Source organism: Panicum hallii, chromosome 1 (assembly GCF_002211085.1).
Source record: "Panicum hallii strain FIL2 chromosome 1, PHallii_v3.1, whole genome shotgun sequence".
Lineage (NCBI taxonomy): Eukaryota > Viridiplantae > Streptophyta > Magnoliopsida > Poales > Poaceae > Panicum > Panicum hallii.
Window position 1 is genome coordinate 9,823,879 of NC_038042.1, and position 18,549 is coordinate 9,842,427.

Consider the following 18,549-nt stretch of genomic DNA (forward strand, 5'->3'; position numbering starts at 1 on the left):
ACTTAGTCAGGGTTGCCATTTATATTTATTATTCGGGTTAATCATGACTTTCTCGCTCTCATACTTCCAGTAATACTCCGTCTACTGGTTTTCGACTAGTACTCTATGTTACTGAAGGGGTCTCGCTCCCAAACTTCCAGTAACGATCCGTTTACTAGTTTCTTACTAATACTCTATATTACTGAAGGGGCCTCACTCCCATACTACCAGTATTCCTGACTAGTACTTGTGGCAGAGCCAAACTGAATTATACCGGCTCAAGTACGCGAGTCCACCCCCGAGGGTTCCAACGTGCTTCAAACGGTATAATCCCTTGGCCTGTCGGGTAATGTCCCGATAAACCACCGATACACAGGATCAAATAAGGTTACCTCACACGAAGGTGAGTCCAGAGATACAGTCACCATCATATTTTACATCACAGGGAATTACATTACAAGAGTTTCCAAAAGTAGTACGAAGTTTCAACGCAGAGAGATTATTACAAACTGTTAAAGTTAAGGTTCTTAGCAGCGGAAAACATACGCGGCGATTCCTAACTCGTCGTCAAGACGGATGCCATGCTAAGCCTGGGCACGACATCACTCGGTATCACCAATGTTGGTCGGGGACGGATCCCATTCCACGGACCAACCATCTGGAAAAGCACAGGGCCAAGGCAGGGAAAGAGTAGGGTCTTCAAGGACATCACCTGAAAAACATATAACTAGCAAGGCTGAGTATACTAATACTCAGCAAGGCTTACCCGGGTTTGGGTATACTTTAGCCCGTAACTAGACTCATGAAGGCATTTCAAGGGTTCTGGGTTTATTTTCAGCTGAAAAGCAACAAAGAGTATGAACTACTTTCAAATTTTAGCTTTCATATTCTAGTTGATTATCCATTCTAGGTTAGCACCTACACTAAGCAAGCAAGGTAGAGATTATCATCCATCAAGATTGTTCCATCATTAGTTACACTTCTTACTCTATGTGGTAAAAGGGATAAGCAGTCTCATTCATCGTGAGAGGCGGACGATTCCTGAATCGAAATTCAACCTTGCAAGGTAAACCTAACACACACGCCTGGAACATCCAAAGATCGTTCCGAAGCAACCGTTTGCCTTTCATTCCGGGTCGTGGACAGGGCCACCACAAGCGACTGCAGGACCATACGCACACCCAATGTGTGCAGGACGTACGTCTGTAGCGCGACTACAAAACCTGTACTCCTAGTTGCCCTTGCAACACGTATTCCCACACGTCGAATCAAGTAACCAAAAGAACCAAATACATGTGGTGGTCAGTATGTCCACTTGCCGGGCCGATTGGTTATTAGGCTTACCGCTTACCATATTTCGCGGTATGTGGTTAGTACTTTCAAACGCTTAGCCACCACTACCACATGGTTCGGCCTTAACCACTTTTAACAAAACAGACAGGGTAAACCTTCAGGTCATGATACAACACACGACCCTGTCCATCATCCTTATAGTGGTTGCAGAACTGTAAACAAGCAACTCCTATATCGCGCGAGTGACAGGAAATCACTCGACTTTTACCGGTCCTATTTAGCAGAGCATCTAGCCGATATGGACTCAGGTTCAAAACATTGGTTCCTAGTATCAATGCATCTAGGGTTCCATTTCAACTCCTAGACTTAATGCAGGATATAATATATAAGTATAAGATTGCATAATGTAGTAATTTAATTACTGGGTTATGCACCGGGGCTTGCCTTTACTGGTGAGGCTGTAGTCAGAAATGTCAATATCTTCCGAACTTTGGTTCGGGGCTTTCGATAAATCCTTGGTGACATTCACTTGGTCTTCAGGAGCATCCTCTGCAGACTCCTGGGAGATCTTGTAGGTACCGTTTGCAGAAGTAGTCGTATCTACATGCAATGCAACATTACATTCAAGGTGTGCACATAAAACTATCTTACTTCACAATAAAGTTACAATCCAACACTCATTTAACATACTACTCGCATAACAACCAGAAAGATATGAACTAAACTTAGACAGAGCTTTAGGAGGACAATTAATTAGAATTGGCTACTTGTTGAAGATTACAACAGAGCCGATTGGAACAACAGGGGTTTAGCCGATAGAATTGGCAAAGGAGAGAACTATCTACACAGTATTAAGAGATCTGCTGATTTCTGTTTGAAAGAGAAATCAGTAGGAGCAATCTCGGTATATGAGTAGAAAAGATTAGCCGATTTGATTCACCTGAGGTTAAATCGGCTGATATGGAGAGGAATGTTGAAGGTATAATACTTCAAGGACAGAAAAAGGGAGGATTTTGCCGATTGGATTATCAGCATGTTTCTGGTCTATCTAATTGGTTGGTGTATCGGCTTGCCTTATTCGACGAGGGTGCATCAGGTTTAGCCGATTGATGTGCTTTGGTCGTGTCTAACAAAGGCGTGTCTACTGTGTTAGTTTACTGATCTAGGGTTGTGTACTTTGGCCTGTGTAGCTGATTGATAGGTGCATCGGTTTCCTAGTTGATTGATGAAAGCATCGATGATTTTAGCAGAGGGATGATTCCTAAAGCAGTTGTGCCTTAACTGAGATATGTTTAAGTGTTATCTTAGGTAACTAGATGTGGTTGTATCGGCTTGATTACGTCAGCACAACAATTGAGTGACATACAGTCGACTGGAGTGTGGTTGAGGGTATGTGACCGGTAGATATATAGCCGATCTCTCAGTCGATAAATCGGCTGATAGAAGTGTGTGGATAAGGATGGAAAAATAAGGATTGATCGGCCATAACCGATATGGAAAACAACTAGAATCGGCTTGGATCGGCTGATAGCAAGAATCTTAAGGTCGTGCGTGCAACTCCGATACATCGACTATAGGACAGAATAACAGAATTGTATCGGCAGTAGCCGATACTAGAAAGATAACAATCGTATCAGCTAACCAGCCGATGGTAGAAGCATATCAAAAGATTTACATCGGCTGACAGCCGTTACACAGAAACATCCTAGACTCAAAAGAAATGGATGCTTAGCGGCTGAGCTGATAGCCGACACTGAAGCATAGCTGCCGAAATGTATAAGCTAAGCAGCAGATACATACGAACTAACAAGGATCCTTATACGAAAAGGGTCTTAAGGAGATTGCAATCAAGACGAGAACAATATCTTGATGGCAGGGATATGAGTATCCGTGTGAAAGGATTGACTAGATATCACATATCTCCACTTGAGATATATGTCCTATGGTTACTTTTCAGCTACAGCACATGCATATCAAAAAAGATACAAATAAAGCACACATTTCCTAATATTTAACATAGACCACACTTCAAAGACCTTCAGCTCAAGATCACAACATAAAATTTGTAGATTTTGACCTAGGGTTTCAAACAAAGCTGATTTTGTACTTTTATGAACTTCTTACGAAAATCTATGAAATGTAGAAGTTCACTGATTTGAAATAAAGAAGGCTTTGGAAATTTTACAGAGAACACCCTAGAACTTTCTAAATCCAAGCAGTTAAGTCCCTAGTCGGCGAAAACAGAGAACAGAAAGATAACGACGATATTCCGGCAAAGGAGTCGCCGGCATTAGGAAAAATTCAATGGATCAGGGCAAATCTTGGGGTAGCCTTGGTTGTAGAGAAGAACAAGCGGAAAGTGAATTCCCGCGGTGAGCAGGATCAGCGATGAGAAGAACTCGACGATGATGAGATTCCGTGGGTGACGAAGAAGTTTGCTAGAGAATTGTAGTGGGCGAAGAATAACCGGAGAGGTATTCCTCACGGTGATCCGTGGCGACAATAGCCGACTTTGCCACGGCGATGATGTTCTGGCGAAGGGATCCGAAGAGGTTCGATAAGAGGGTTTACGAGCTTCCTCGAGGTGTCGTGGTCTTGCTCGGACGATCGACGAGGAGTAGGAGTTGCTGGATGTCGTAGACTCAAGGAAGAAGCCAGTAGGGCTGGATTGGTTCGCTACGCCAACTCCTTCGCGAACCTCAGGGTTTTCTTGCTCACGGATTAAACCTCCACTGCTCACGCGCGTGTGCTGCAGAAACACGGTCGGCACACCCGCGTAGCCTCCTGCAGCATCGCCGCGCTTGGTTGCATCTCCTGCGCACTGTTTCTATACTGTTTTTACACCACAGGCTCTTAATCTGCTCGCGCGTGGCCCGTTGCCTTGCACGCGCACACGCCTGCGGAATCGAGCCGAGCCGGCCACTGGCAAAACGCTTTCGCTCGCACTCGCGAACGCGCCGGTTCAATTCCGCTCGGACCTCCAGATCCTGTAACTCCGCCGCCCTCTCCATCTGCTGTGACGCCATCAGGACCGGTCTACCACCGCCGCCGGTCATGCGCTGCGCGTCGAACCTGCGCCGCGTTACTGTTGCCTCGACTTCCGTATAGATGAAGGGAGCTCACCGTGCGTGGCTTCTCCGAGCTCGTCACGCCCAGCTATCGCCTTTGCTTCGCCGCCTCTCTTTCCGGCTCGCCTCGCCATAATCGCTCCTCCGCCTCTGCTGCTCCTCTACTCTCTTGCGCGTGTCTCTGCTGCACGCACGTCCACCCCCTGCCACTTCTCTTCCTCCTCATCTGCTGGACCCACGTTCGCCTCGGTCTTGTCGCGCCGCACCTGCACACCGTTGGTCTGCACACCGTCGCAACATCCCGCCCGACGGCGTCTTGCACCCTTGATGCCTCGCCCAACAGCAGGACCCTCGCGTTCTCCAGCACCGCGCGTATCGGCATGTCATCGAACACCTGAGCTGCGTCCTCGATACGGCCATCGCGTTCCTGCATCTCGGGCAACAGCTTTCCACCGCAACTCCTCCTGCGCGTGCCGTTGCTCGGCACGTCTCACTCCAGCATCGCCTGCTCGTGCCCATGGGCCCGCTCTGCTCCAGCCGCCCAACACCTGCACACACCGCCAGCTTCCGCGCGTCACCGCGCGCACGCTCGCGCCACCCGCTCGGCGTCGCCCACGTTCTGCTCCTGCACCGCCCGCGAACCGCTCCAGTCCTGCGCTTGCCCGCTCACGCGTGCCGCCTGGAGCCGCCGGCGCTCCGTTCCACCCGCGCGCGTGCCTGTTGCGGCCGCCGTTCACCTCCGCCCGGGGCCCAGCCGCTGCCACCAGCCGCCCGCTCCAGCCCCGAGCCGCCGCCCTGCGCACGCGCTCGCCCAGTCGCTGCCGCCGGCCGCTCGAGCCCGCTCGCGCCACGCAGCACCCCGCTGGCGTGGGCCGCTCGGGCCGCGGCCGCCTGCCGCGCGCCCCTGGCTGTGCTGGATCCCGAGCGCCCGCGCCTGACCTGCAGCCGCCCAGTTGTACCGCGTGGAGGAGGAGAAAGGGAGAGAGATGCTGCTGCCCGTGATTGGAGGAGGAAGTCAACTGGAAGAAGAACAGAGGGAGAAGGAGGAAGAAAAGAAGCGCTTGGATGCTGCTGCCGCCGGTGGGAAAGAAAAAGGATGGGCGCCAGGGAAAAGAAACAGAGGAGAAGGGGGAATGGAATTTCCCAAGGACTTATGCGCAAAATCAGAGAACTGTAGGGACCTATTTGTAAAACAAAATTTCCCATTGATTTAAAACCCTAATGAAGAAATGCTCAAAATGAAAGTTGGAGAGTTTTTCAAGCTCTACAACATTGCTTTAGGGCCCAAGTTTAAAAACTCAAAACTTATATCTTTACACGTTAAGTTTTGAACAAAAGTTGGATTTGAATTACTTTTGTCCTAAAGAGTGAAATTTTATAATATTTAGGACCTAAATGCAAGAATTTATGATATGTCATGATGATGGGATAGACACGTCATAATGATTGGATAGACATATCATGATGACTTCACCTTTTACCCTTTAGCCCTGAGTAACTTTGAGAATTACTTTTGTAAATCAAATACTTGCGTAAAAGGACTTGTACTTTTATAAAATTACATAAATACCCTTATTTTCACAACTTTACCCAAAAATTTTATACAATTCAACACACACATTTCAAATGAAACTTTTTGGATAAATATATTTTTTTACAGGGGATAAAATAAGAAAAACATGTCTACAAAACCACCTTTCACTTATTTTGAAATTACCCTTATCCAAATACATTTTACAAAAATAACCCTAGGTTTTTCTGTAATTATAAATACCCTTTTTACTGGCACTTTAAATTTTCAAAAGCTTCACATAAACATACACAAGCTTTACACTCACAAGCACATACTTCACACTAACAAAATATATGTCTAGCTTACAAGCACATGAACTGTCACACCCTTCCCCCCTAAAAAGAATCTCATCCCAAGATTCGGACGAAAAACTCTTAAGGGAAGAGAAGCAAATCATCCATCAAAAGTGGCAAAAAGAAATCACACCAGAGAAGGTTGATGTTGATGGTAAAAGCCATTGAAGTATGACAAAATGAGTATAACAAGAGCATGGATAGATTGTACATGGATAAGTTTGACGAGAGAAACGAGAGAGAGGTGATCAAGTTCTCATAGAGCTAAGATCACAACATGAGGATGATAAATGTCGGTGACATTCATCACAAACTTATGTTTAGCAAGTGAGGATAATACGAGAGATGGATAAGTAATGTGTGAAACATTCCTGCTCAGAGTCTATTATCTGAATAATTTGGATGATGTTGATTATAAAATATACCTATTTATATACCGATGCAATCAAGGAATAATGACAAAATGCTCCAACCATGAACGTGATGCACTATTGAGATGTATGATTGCAATGATGGTGCAACATGAGGATGATGAATTCTATGCACGATCGAAATGGTGTATAAGACACAATGCAATTACCATGATGCAATGTTTACACCATGATGCAAGACTAGTTCCCGACTAGTACTCTATGTTACTGAAGTGGCCTCGCTCCCATACTTCCAGTAACGCTCCATTTACTAGTTTCCGACTAGTACTCTATGTTACTGAAGGGGCTTCCCTCCCATACTTCTAGTAACGCTCCGTTACTAGTTCCCTACTAGTAATCTATGTTACTGAAGGGGCCTCACTCCCATACTTCCAGTAACACTGCGTTTACTAGTTTCCGACTAGTATTATGCGTAGTCTGCATTATTGAAGGGGCTTTGCTCCCATCTTCCTAGTAACATTTCGATTACCAGTTTCCAACTAGTAGTCTATGTTACTGAAGGAGCCTCACTCCCATACTCCCTGACCTAGCCAAGGAGATCGAGGAGGAGTCCGCTCTCGACGCAACTTTGACTCGTGCTGCACCAGGACTTTTCAGGTCGAATGAAGTCCGATCTAGGGGAAGAGCGTACCCGACTCCTATTCGGGCTACGAACGCAGCTCTTGTCTACCAGGAGTCCATGCAATTTGAGTCCCATCCAATGCCCGATGGCATCTGCCTTGTGCAACTCCATCTCACCCTATACGCTGATCTCCATCAGGCTACGGTGTGCACCGCAGCTGCCGCTACTCTTCGCCTACTCGGCACGACTCCAGCTTGTGTCGCCGGCCACAACGACTACTTGGCACGACTTCAGCTTCCATCACTGACTACCTCGACTACTCGATACAACTCTTGCTCACGTCGCCGACACACCGATGACTGAAACTAGTCGGAATCGACTCCAACTAGTTGGTTTCATCAACAACCGCTGCGACTTCATTGACAATCGCCCATGAATCAAACTAAGGGATCAGACTTGGACCATGCCGCTGAGTGAGGTATGCTCCCGAGAACTGCCTTACTTGGCCATCACTTCATCAGCACAGACCACTTGTCGTGCTAGCGGCGACTCGACCGACCCCTATGCTCGGGGCTTGGGCGCAACAAGGCACTTGGCGTACCTTTGGTGGCTCGTTTAGCTCCCATGCTTGGGGGCTGGGCGCGACAAGGCACTCGGCGTACCTTCGGCGGCTCGTCTAGCTCCTGTGCTCGGGGGCTGGGGGCAACAGGGCACTCTGCGTGTTTTTGGCGGCTCGTGTGGCTCCCATGCTTGGGGCTAGGTGCAGGAAACAACTCGGCGTATCAATGTGCAGAAGCTAAAGAGTTCATCTTGGGATAAGATTTCTTTTGAGCGGTAATTTAGGATATCTTTGGGGAAGTTATTTGTTTAACCTTTTTTAAGGGATGTTATCCCGGAAAAAGGGGTTATCAAATTTATGAACCAATTTTCCTATTTTAACCATCAATTCAAACTCTTAATCTTTTACACAATCTATGCCACAACTCTTTCGATCCTTTTTTCCAAACCTTGGGATTTGAACTTAAGGCTTGGGGGCTACGGGACACATGTCATCGACGGCTTATTTTTCAAATTTTGGAAGATAAGGACAGAAGATTCAAGACTAATTTAACCCTCAGCCTGATTCTCTGATTCAACCTAAGGCTCGGGGGCTACCCCATATGGAGTGCGAGTTTAATCGCACCCCATATAAAAGAAGACTTGAAAACTACTCGGGGCATGAACACCTCACAGCTTCGATGCAGCCAAGAAAGTACTTGGAAGACACCTTCAAGACGGGGTTCGGAAGAACTCGAAGACGCCTTCAGAAGTACTCAAAAGTCTGCAATACTCGACTACGAAGAGCTCAGGGGCTTATCTGACCCAGGGTCACGGGACTGCGCACATGGCATACATATTATAGGATAAGGGATGAGACATGGCCCACACCCTACACTAATTATAACTACTTTTACTGAAGTAGGGCTAGTCGGAACAGAAGGAAACTACCCGAGTCGTACTCGGATAGGACTCCTAAGCTAGTATCGGGCTAGGATTTCCATGTAACCCTGTCCCCCAAGACTATATAAGGGCGGGCAGGGACCCCCTTCAAAATATCACAACACCTAAGGCAATACAAGCCACCACACAGGACATAGGGTATTACGCTCTCGGCGGTCCGAACCTATCTAAATCTTGTGTTCCTTGCACCTTCGAGTTCCTGATCTCGGCAACATCCCACCTACAATTTACCACCTCGAGGATATCCCTCGGTGGGTTTGAAGGTTAAACATAGACAGTTGGTACGCCAAGTAGGGGTGTTTATCGAGCATCCACCGGAGAACTCGATGGCATCTTTCAACTTCACCAGCGGCATGCCCAACCTTCGGCTTCTGGGTCTGCATCACCAACGGCTCAGATGGTTTCAACAACCACCTGGCCAACCCCAAGAAGCAGGAGGCATTTGCTCCAACATCCAGCCATGACATCGACAATCTTGCCAATGATCTTGGCTGGATCAAACTTTCTGATCTAATTGGAAGCTACACAATTCATATTAAGGTAAACCCTCGCCCATCGATCAGCCCTGATGATCTAATTGCCGGGAGAGATCAGGTGGATGACAGCATCACCAAATGCATCAAACTCACGGAAGTCGCTCTCCATCAGCTTGACCCGGTGTCCTCGACATGGAACCGCCCTAAGACTCCTCACCATCCTCCTGTCACTACCGGTGACATCTTCTCCGGCATTGACCGAGTCGACCAAGGTATCGTAGAGTCTAGAATGTACAAACAGTCCATCAACTAACCCTCAGTTCCTCCTAGTCTTACCCTTGCCTTTGCCACCAAAAGCGTCGGTGGCTAGAGTGTAAGGGTCACGCGGACGGTGTTGCCTACATGGTGCAGGCTATGACGCTGCATCAAAGGAGCGTCTTGCAACTGTGCAGACAAATTCCTCGGCTTCATCCTTGTCGTCGCCAACAATGTCCTCGAAAGTATCCCTTGTTGACCGAGACAAGCTCTGTCCTCTGGTGCCTGCACCTCGGTGCGTAGAGGTGCCGACGCTTGCAGGTGCATCAGATAGTCGTGTTGGTGGCCCGTGCGAGTCCATCGCCATGTTAGTTCTGCAACCACAATGAGCAGCAGCACAGCGTAGCCGACGTGCAAATCCCTAGAGTTCAACATTTAGTCACTCCATAATGTTTAAGGACAAATACAAGTTAATATTGTGAGTCATTGTAAACTTACTCCAAGAAAGTTGTTGGGTGTTGTCTCGTCCACTCCTGTCCTTGGAAAATGTTCGATGTCAAGCATGGACTGCTTCAGCGTGTTGCCCTGCAAACAGAGAAAACAAATGGTTAGTCGGCATATATAGGCAAAGTATTCTCATGATTGTTAATTATTACACAAAAGTACTTGTAGCTGACCGTACCACTCGGTCCAAGACTGGTGCGGCCTCCACCACCATCCCTTCCCGGGTTGCAAGGTCGTACGACGTATCTTCGTCATCCGAAGAGTGAATGTCGGCGTAGTCCGCTTGTGTCTATTGCCCCTTCAATCTGGTCCGTGTCACGCCTAAGTACCAAGATAGGTACGCGCGGAAGTTGTAGCTCATATGCGGCTCGTCGTTTTCAATCACGTTCTCATGAAAAAGGTCCCACTTGTCAATGTGCTCGTGGTGCAGCGTCTCGAAATCGGTTGTCTTCTTCTACTTCTGACGATCTATCCTATAGCATCAATGAATCATGCAGTCAGGTACTCATTCAAAGTCCATTAATATGTAATGAAACAGCATATAGTCAACTAGGCAGCATTAATGGCAACAACAAATCAATTAAGCACTTCACACTTAGTTGTGCAACTCCACGGACGTCAAGAATGGCCTTATTGGCCACTCCTACCTCAAGCCAAACTAGGGTTCAACTCTACGAGGTAGTGGTACTTAACAACGTAGAAACAGATCAACAGGCATGACATCCTGTACTGGTTGTCATCTGAGAAGCACATGGTGCTCAATTGAAGCTGCACCACCCTTATGTCGTTGTACAGCTCCCAAGTCACCTGCGAAATATTGAATCCAACAATTGAAGGATTATTTACATTGCTTTGAAAGATAGAAACTCCAACTAATACTCCTACTCAACTGTCATGATATTAACTTTTGAAAGTACACCAACAATTGAAGGATTATTCACATTGCTAAAATAAGATTGGATGCATCTAATATTGAAAGAAGCTCGCACAAGGATAGTTAAAACAAAATGAAATGACGAGATGGAATGCAATGGACTCACCATCGAGGGCGTGAGTGTGTCCAGCTCATTAGCATACTCGACGTACGCTCATGCAGTCCCGGCGAAGGGAGCTTTGACCTGGTCCCATAGGTAAGCAACCGTTCGTCGGAGTTGAGGGCTGGCAATGTCAAACCAGGGACATGGAGCAAGAACTGTGGGCCGACCAACGGATAGACAAGACCACATCCAAAGCTGGAGAAGGTACACACAGCCGCCTATGGACGCGTGCTGTGAAGTCCGGCGACACGCCTCGCAGAGGTGGTGGTACAAGAAACTCAACACTCCGGACCCCCACTGTACCCCCCTCCGCCGCATCCCAGTCCGTTAGGCAAGGTATGTACATCCAAGACGTGGTGTCACCTGTGCTGTCAGGGAAGAGCACACAACCAAACAAGTGAAGGATCCAAGCCCTGTAGTAGTAGGCAACTGTCTCCTTGTCTGCATTGTGCGGACACTAAGCAAATTTCTGGCTAGGTACTCCTGAGGTTCGGGTAGCTGGTCCCACCTAAGGAAGTGCTCTCCCGAGGAAGGCCTCCACTCGACCCCACCGTCAAGCTTGCACTGCCCGGTGACTGGACAACCTCTAACACTAAGACCAAGAAACTTCTGAGCGTCCTCAAGTGTCACTGTCATCTCACCACAAGGAAGGTGGAAACTATGAGTTTCCGGGCTCCACCTACAGTGAACATGCACAAAACTTATGGTGAGTTAGCCCATTGACCTTAAAAAACAAAAAGGAAGTGGATTAGTGGTTAATGATTGTACCTGTCAACCAAAGCTGTGATCACCGCGGGATTTATGACAGACAACCCGCGACGAAGCTGGTATGATACAACATCGAGGCCAGCCCTCTACAGCAGAGGGGTGTACCTCTTGTCGTACCACATATCCTGGAACTTGTCATGGGTTCGAGGACGAAGAAGGGGCAATTCCTGCAAACATTGAAATGTTGTTATTGGTACCTTAACACAAAGTAGATGATGTCATCCTCGATGCATCGTCCTTGGTGGTTCTTCTCATAGTACGTATCCAGCAGGTATGGTGGCTCCATCCTACAAAAATAAGATACCAAATTAGTATACCAATATTATAATGAACAAATAAAACAATTTAACAAATTCTTAGAAACTCACAACACGTAAGACATGGACATAAGCAAAATTAACTAAATATGAGAACAAAATGGTAAAGCAGTTATTTGTACCTAACTAAGCGGCCAACTGCATGTACGTGTATTATGGCCAAGTCTGTCGCATCTGCCACAATTGTTTTCGTCAGGGTTAGAAAGAAAGGGGGTTGCTCTCCCCCGCCTAGTTCTTCCTAAAACCTGGTCCATGACCATCTTGTGTCTCGTCCTCTTCCTTGTTCCGCGCTTGTTCCAACGGGACCCTAGATCCGCAATGTATTTTGGACCCATGTACAGTGGCCACTGTCCCTTGCCTAGGTACAGTTCAAATCGGGGAGACCATATAAGTACAAGGTTGTCAATACTAAACTCCCGCGGTATCCTGATCTCATAGGCAAAGTTGCGGTGCCAAGCTGCTGCAATATAATGGGAACATGGAAAGTGGCACTGCCTTGTTCTCTCACACATGCATGAGAAATTAATTAGTATGACAACATAACTCCTCGAAGCCCGCACCTCACCATCGGACGTTGTACCACCCATTTCCATGACCTCGTACTTTCCCGTCGTGTGGTCCAAACATTCGACCTCATGTGTGCGAGCCCTATCCTTTGCCTTATCAAGATGATGCAAAAGTTTAGTAGCCCATAACTGGTTCTTACTCTCTAGTGCCATTGCTTGCGAGTATATGTCATTGAACCATGCAACCAGCCTGTAGAAGGTGAATGATACAATAGCATTGATGGGCATGGCACATATCCCCTTAAAGACACTGTTAAATGACTTGGCCGTGTTGCTAGTCCGAAACTCGTACCTCCAGCACCATCGTCGTACACCCTTGACCATTTCTCATGCTCCCTCATCAATCCTCTTAGCCACCGCCTACCTGCATCATTTGTTGCTGTTTTCAGCTCCTCCAACTTCTGCTCAAAGAACTGCTCCTCAAGCTGGTGAGCAACCTCCTCGAATAGAGGAAAGTTGTTCTTGTCCTTATCTTTATCTAGTAAATTCTCAGCAAGGTGCCGAGTGCACCAACGGTGGTGCAATGGTGCAAATCCCGGAATCTGCTCCTGTACCGCACTAAGTATACCCTAGTGCCTATCAGATATGACCCCAACCTCCTTGCTAGGGCCAACAACATGTATCCGAACAATCCGCAAGAACCATCCCCAGCTGTCTTTGTTCTCCCTCTCCACCAAAACAAAGGCCAAAAGAACCAATGCGTTGTCCGCATCACATGAAATGGCTACCAATAGTGTGCCCATATACTTGCCAAAGAAAAGTACCATCAATGGATAACACCAGACGACAATGCCTCAAGGCCTCCATGCACTGGGGAAAGCACCAGAATGCATGGAAGAAAATCTGCCTCCCATCCTTCCATTCATTTGTTTTGGGATGTACTCCTAATGCATGCCTGAATTAGCTGCTTTCATTGTATTGAACAGTGCAGGTAGCTTCTCGTACCCTCCTCCCAGTCCCCATATATCATCTTCCAGGCATGTTGCTTTGCCCGCCATGCTTTCCTATACTTTATCTTGTAACCAAATATCTTCTCAGCCATGTCCATAATTATCCTAACCTTCAAATTGGGCTGACACTTCAATATTGAGTACAACTTTCTGGTAATGAGGGTAGAGGTCAACTATCGATGCCTCTGTTGTAGATCTTTCTCGGAACAAGTGTGGGGACCTACAATTTTGGTGATCTTGAACTTTCCCGTGGCCTTCTATTTCCGAGCACAGACTCTCCAATTGCAATCGGCCTTCTCGCACACCACAATGTAACACCGCTCCACATAAGAATGCCTAACTGTCTTTTACGTTTCACATAATACTCCTGTAACCACCGTGTCAGTGTAGGCAAGTCCTTGAATAGAAGGTTCTTCTGAATTTCAATGCTATCCCCAGACTCAGGAGCCTCTAGCAGCTCGCCATCTCTTCCTTCTGCATAAGCACTACGAAAACCACTAAGATCGCTGAATTCATGAATTAGCGGATCATGATCAGAATAAAAAAGTCTAATGAGCTCCATATCTTCTTCGCTCAATGCTGCAATAGGGCGGTCATCATCTGACTCAACGGCTCTTCTAGTCCCATAAGGCTCCTCGTCATCATCAATCTCAACATCCACACTATTTGAAGCCTGTCCTATATTGGATGATGGAGGCACTGGAGGAACACCAGTATAATCTGGAATGTCTCCTGCATTTAAACCACAATTAAGGATGGCATTGGGATAAAGTAATGGAATTAAGGGTGAAATAAGAAAATAAAATGTGTTACTACCACACTTACTTGGCATGTTCTGGGTCAAAGGAATCTCCTGAGCGGTCGTAACGACATCAGCAGCCCAACATTCTGCACCAACATCAGGACAAATTCCAACCTCATTCGGGGCGGATTGAGCATCAGGGACTGCAACCGCATCTTCCACATTCACATCAGCCTCAAGGTTGGGTAACGGAGGATCAGACGGTGCCGGATTATCCTGTTCTTGTGACAACCCACGAGGGGGTGAATGCCCATTTGGGGGTGAATGCACCTGAGCGGTGGGATCATCCAACAACTTCCGCACAAGCAAATCCATACATTGAAACTTATTCTTCATGATGGTCTTGACATACTTCTCCCAGTCACCCTCGCATGCAATTGGAACCGGCCATCTAAAAATTCGGCCGGATTTACCGTAGTAAAGTACCCCTTCAACTGAGATGGCATCCTCATTTGAATTACAGTAAAGCTTATCACGAGCCCTACCAAACACCTCACTAAACAATGGCCGATTATGGAATATCATAGGGACCCTACACATTCCATCAAAACTGACATTCTCAAACTCATCGTCCTCGACACTTACTCCATGAAACACTGTGACTACATTGTCCATCTAGTTGGTATTCACAACAAGAAAGTTATAACGTGTATAATACACAAAAATAACTAGCAATGTTGTATAACTATCTACATTTGCTTACTAACTAAATTACCTAACTATGTATCTAACTATATAACAATCTAAATTTTCTAACTATGTAAATGAATTTTCTAACTACACTAACTAAACTACTAAAACTAAATAACTAAATTACCTAAAATAATTAACTAAATAAAGTAGATAACTAAACTAGCCAAAATAATTAACTAAATTACCTAAAATTAAAAAAATAAATAAATTACCTAAAACTAAATACCTAAATTACCTAAAGTAATTAACTAAATTAACTAAATAACTAAACTACATAACTACACTACCTAACGTACCTTGGTCGGCGACGGGAGGTGTGGCGCCGGGGAGCTCGGGCTGGAGGCTCGCTGGCCCGAAGGCGCACTGGCGCGGGGCACCCTTGGTGGCCGCCCTCGTCGCTGTTGCTTGCGCAGTGGGCGGCCGCCCGAAGGAGCCCGCGCGGGGGGCGGCCCGGAGGAGCCCGCGCGGGGGCTGCCGGAGGAGGGCGCGCGGCCGGCGGCTTTAAGAGGGCGGGCGGGGGGCGGGCGGAGGCCGTGCGGCATGCGAGCTGCAATGGAGGCGTGGCCGCAGCGGGGAGAGAGAGAGTGAGAGAGAGAGAGAAGAAGAGAGCGCGGGGAGAGTGACAAGCGGCGGCGTACAGGATAAAGGCTCCGCGGTGCTGAGCCCTCAGCCACATCAGCTGGGGGTTGGCACCTCGGCGCCATGACCCGCGGCGCCGAGACGTGTTACCTCGGCGCCGTGGCTTATGGCGCCGACCCTATTATCAAGAAATGAGAATAGTTCGCCCATGGGTCCAAATATAATTTTTTTCAAAGAAAAGTTCAAAATGCAAAAAATACGGCCTTCCCTTCCCTCCCTTACTTCCTGCTTGAGTTGTGACCTGACTGAATCTCAGTTAGGTGGAATAAAGGAGCAAGTGCTTGACTTTCAACGGAAAAGAAGACGCTGCATGGACAGAGGTAAACTCCAATACTTCATTAACAATTTGACATCATAGAGAACGTAGTCAATTAAGGCAATCAGTAAGTTGCATGATGGCACCTGGACGTCACACATTCGGAAGACGAAAATTAAGGATGGCAGGAGATTACAATTAGCTAATAAGCTCAAAGGCCAGTTCCAGAGTCATCATTTTCGACAAAAGACGAAGGGGAATTGAAGTTCAGCGACAGCGATAACACTCTTGACGCGGACACGCAGCAGACAGGCAGTGATGCTGAGGGTTGGGTCCTCCGGGGCTAAGCCCGATCGGCTAGCTGCTAGTGATGCTGAGGGTTGGGTCCTCCGGGGCTAAGCCTCTTGGAGCTCTCGAACACCTCCTGGGGCTGGTCGGCGGCGGCGGCAGTCGTGGTCATGCCCGCCGCCGAAGACTGCGCCTGGCCGACCACCATGGAGGCGGCGGCGTCCTCAGGCGGTCGGCACTGGATGGGGCAGCGGTCGGAGATGGCAACGGGGGAGGAGGAGGCGACGAGGAGGAAGAAGATGCAGAGACACACGATTAGCTTCATGATTAGCTGCTTCACTGAGCTTCACTGGTTAACGGCTGCTAGCCCTGCTGCTTCACACGCCTACGCCTAGCTGGATGGAGACACCTATTTATAGGCAATCCGTTTCAGTTCGTGCTCTGCTAACCGCTGAAACATCCAAATTCCAAACGGTCAAACCGAGAGCTTGTCTGACTTCCATCCTGATGGATGTCCTTGAGTGGATGGTTTCAAACCGAAACCAACATAGAGTTTTTCTAGGTTAGTACAGGATACATCCGCCATTTTTAAATATATGATGCTCAGCACAAGTTAATTAGTGGTACTTCAATTCATCTTATCAACAAGATAATAGAGTATGTGCTCTCTGTACAGAGAGGGGAGTGACATGTGCACACAGCTCTAACCGCCCTCTCGTCTTAGTGAGAAAAATAATAATTTCCACATACAGTTCCCAAGTGTTCGCACTAAATTTACAAATAAATTAGCTACACATTAGCAATATTTTGCTAAATAAAGACCATTTGTATTTTAAAAAAGAGGACAAGTGAAGCGTAGCAAAAATGTGTGAAAGCAATATTTATTAAAATTGCTAGAACTTTGCACATATGGAACCGACCCATATCATAGGGATTTCAAAGAAATCTTTGGGGCATGTTCATTTGTTAAGGGGCGTGAGAAGTACATTTGATGCGCTGAAATTCCTTCAAATCCCCTTTACGAATCCTGCGCTCTAAATAAAGGCTTTGATGTTCAAAGCTTAAGCGAACAGTTTTATCTTGTGACGACAATCTGCAGTAATGCCATGAAGCTTTTATGCTCATATGATCCTTCTCTGTCGTATTATGTAAGAAACAACTTTCCTTTGTGGAAACAAAATGTAGTTGGTACTTTCGACATTGTGCACTGCTTGACAATTGTAGGTCAAAGCAAAAAATTAAGCATGAAACTTTCCATTCCTTTTATTAATTCTCATTAGTTGCACGCACACATCTTGCAGCACAGTTGTTGGAATTACTAAAAGTACTCGCTCCGTTTCAAATTGCACTACATATTATATTTCATTAAGACAAATTTACCAAAGATTGCTCCATTAATATGCTATTTATGTGATATACAATCGTAATCATGAGCAATATTTTATAATACTATTACATCATGTTTGTGTCATAAAAGTTATGTATTAATTTCGTTTTTATTTGTAAGTCAAATCCTTATCCTAAAAAGATGAAACATGCTCCACAATTTCAAATGGAGAGAGTATATTGATTCATAAATGTAATCTATTCCGCTTCAAGAATGGGAACACAAAAATGCAAAAATATATATATGCATTATTGTAGCGTACTAATAATCTGGACAAGGACTGGTATAGCTTCAAAGCCATCCCATTTAAGAAATGAGAAACGGGAATATTTTAGGAGCCTTGCATTCACTTAAGGGGGCGTGCACCTAGGTTTAAGCTTGATCTCTCATGACGCTCAACAATATTCGGTCCTCATGTTATTTTGTTCTTAAAACACAACCGCCCTCTCATCTTCTATCTATTTGCTCTCATTTTCCTATCATTTCGTATGCCAGGGGAGAATGTGGATGTAAAAACCATGGTATTTAGATTGAGATATATGCCTATTTCTCTTGGAATTTCGCCTTTTTCTTGCATGGTTCATGTGTCACCATCAAACGAGTAGTGCTTTTCAGTTACTTGCAGCATCTGACGGGAGACGTTGGCACTTGAGAGTGAGACATACCTGCCAAAACCGACGCGAAACCTAACCGAAGGGCTAATCATCATCTGTGGCAAATGATTTATTTTCTTTTGAAATGATATCTGTGGCAGATATGGGGAACGATGATCACATATCCAAATCAAGCATTTCCAAGGCTAATCACCGTCAAACGTAATGGAACACGAGTCAAAGCACTACCCAATTCGGTTTGTGAAGCTGCCATGTCATCCTGCATTTAGCCCGTGTCTTATGATAAAACTCTTAGTTA